Below are 2191 nucleotides of genomic sequence, written 5' to 3'. Positions count from 1 at the left end.
GCCATCGCGCCGCCGCCGCTCCCAGGGCACAATGGAGCCGCCGCGCCGCTCATGCATATGCATGACGCCGCGCGGCCCCGCCCCCAGGCCAGAGTAGTGGAGCCCCGAGTCGGCGCTCCGCGGGGCGGCCGGGGGCCAGGGCGGCGGGCCGGGCCGGCGAGGGGACAGCGGGCGAGCAGGGCGCGACGTGTGCCCCCGCCCCCTCCAAACCTGTGGAAACGCAGCGTCCACGGAGCCACCCGCGCTTCCGTCTCTCTCTCCGCCGGGGCGGGGATGGAGGCGGGGCCAGGGCGGAGGAGGCGGGGTCGGCCTGGCGGGAGGCAGGGCCAGGTGGGGCAGGGCCAGGAGGGCGGAGGGGCGGGGCTCGGCGGGAGAGGGGCGGGACTTGCCAGGCGGGGCGGGCAGATGGGCGGGGCCTGGGCGAGGTGGGGAGGGCAGGTGGAGGTAACCGGGTGTCAGCGGGCCACCTCTGGGAGTGGTCTTGTAGGGAAAACCGCTGGAACCAGACAAGTCACTTTGCTTTCTGCTCTTGGTCTTCCCACAGCCGCCGCCATTGAAACGTCCTTGAGTTCCAGCAGTTAAAGCAGCCTCTCTTTGATCAGTTCGCACCTTCCAAATGCTGTTATTACCCTTTAAGTTATTCTTCACTTTTTCCTATCCTCCTTTAGTGTCGTGAGCGGATGTGGCTATCAAAGTAGCAGTCTCACACACGTTTGTGTCTTTCCACAATGTCAGGCTTTATTAGAATAAAGCCATGGGTCTAGTCCTACTGACTCAGGCAATAACCGAGGCTCCGGCCAGAGGAGAGCCTCCAATAGTTGAGGTAGAACAGTTTCACATAAGAGGGTCACACAGGTTTGCAAGCAATAGGGTTAGGTGAGGCGAACAGCCTTATGCAAGAAGAATAAGAGAGAGAGTCCAATGTTCAGCGAGAGTCCCTTCAGCACTGGGGTACGTAACATCGGGCATCAGATGATGCCGGTGACACGGTCAGGAGGCGAGGCTTCAAGCACTCCACCTGGGACGAGTGCAGGTGCAGCTGTCAGCTCGTGGGCTGAGGCCTGAGCGAGGAGTGTCAGAGAGCTCAGATCTTATGCTCGAGACTGGGTGCGGTGCCCCCATCTGCAGTCCCATAAAGCGTCCAGGTGGTCACACTCCACCCTGGAGTTACCTGCTTAGATCAGTCGCTGGGTACGCTTTTTACAGGATGCTGTGACATAGCTGTCACTTTGTGACTGACAAACTATCAGTGTCATAATCAATGCTCCATACATTTAGGAAGACCACATTCTCTCATGATTACCCATCATTTTTTGTGTTAAAGTATACATAACATGAAATTTACCACCTCAACAATTTTTAACCAGTTCAGTGGCACTGAGCACACTCACACTGGGGTAGCCATCACCATTTCCATCCACAGAACTCTGGTCATCCTGCAAAGCGGGAACCCTGGCCCCATCGAACCCTGGCTACCCCTCTCCTCCCCTCCCCCAGCCCTGGCACCACCATCTGCTTTCTGTCTCTATGAATCTGATGACTCCAGGGGCGGCATGTAAGTGGAATCATTCAGTATTTGTCCTTTTGTGTCTGGCTTATGTACTCAAGGTTCCTCCAGGTTGTAGCAGGTGTTAGATTTCCTTCATTTTTAAGGCTGGATAATATTCCATTGTGTGTACACACCATATTTTATCCATCCATCTGTCCACAAATGCCCCACAATTAAATTTATTTTTTTAAGATTTTTATTGGGGAGTTGAAGGATGGGAACAGTGCTAGGGAATTGGGGGAAGGGGAACAGACAAGTTGCTGTCGTTTTGTTCCTTTTTTTTTTTTTAAAGATTTTTATTGGGGAATTGGGGGATGGCAACAGTGCTAGGGAATTGGGGGAAGGGGCACAGACAAGTTGCTGTCCTTTTGTTCTTCATTCTTGTTCTGGAGGACGTTGCTTCACTGGCCCAAGTTGGCACCATCATTGCACTCTTTCCGGGTGAGGCAGATCAGTTCCCAGCTTCTGGATGGCTGCTCACTGTGGCTGTTGGTTACACACGGTAGCCCATGGCAACCCACTGCCACAGGGGCTGCAGCCTACACTGTCACCGGCGACTCATGGCAGCCCAGCTCCAGGTCGAGTTGTTGTTCAGCATCTTAGCTGTAGATGGCAGTGTCACTGGCCCTCATATGTGGGATC

The 2191-nt window shown here is 55.3% G+C and overlaps 1 protein-coding gene across 5 annotated transcripts in view; it reads right to left on the bottom strand.

Annotated features, from left to right (window-relative positions):
• ZMIZ2 (zinc finger MIZ-type containing 2) overlaps nt 1-276 on the bottom strand; it is a 13472-nt gene extending 13196 nt beyond the window's left edge. For all 5 annotated transcript variants that reach the window (XM_019626605.1, XM_019626606.1, XM_019626607.1 and 2 more), the window contains exon 1: nt 211-276. The gene's annotated coding sequence lies outside the window, so the exon portion shown is untranslated. The remainder of the gene's footprint in view (nt 1-210) is intronic.
• Between the last annotated feature and the right edge of the window lie 1915 nt (nt 277-2191).

The sequence above is a fragment of the Hipposideros armiger genome, unplaced genomic scaffold, assembly GCF_001890085.2.
Source record: "Hipposideros armiger isolate ML-2016 unplaced genomic scaffold, ASM189008v1 scaffold_685, whole genome shotgun sequence".
NCBI classification, from domain to species: Eukaryota; Metazoa; Chordata; class Mammalia; order Chiroptera; family Hipposideridae; genus Hipposideros; species Hipposideros armiger.
The sequence above is the reverse complement of the archived record's forward strand: the minus strand, read 5'-3'. Positions and strand labels throughout refer to the sequence as shown.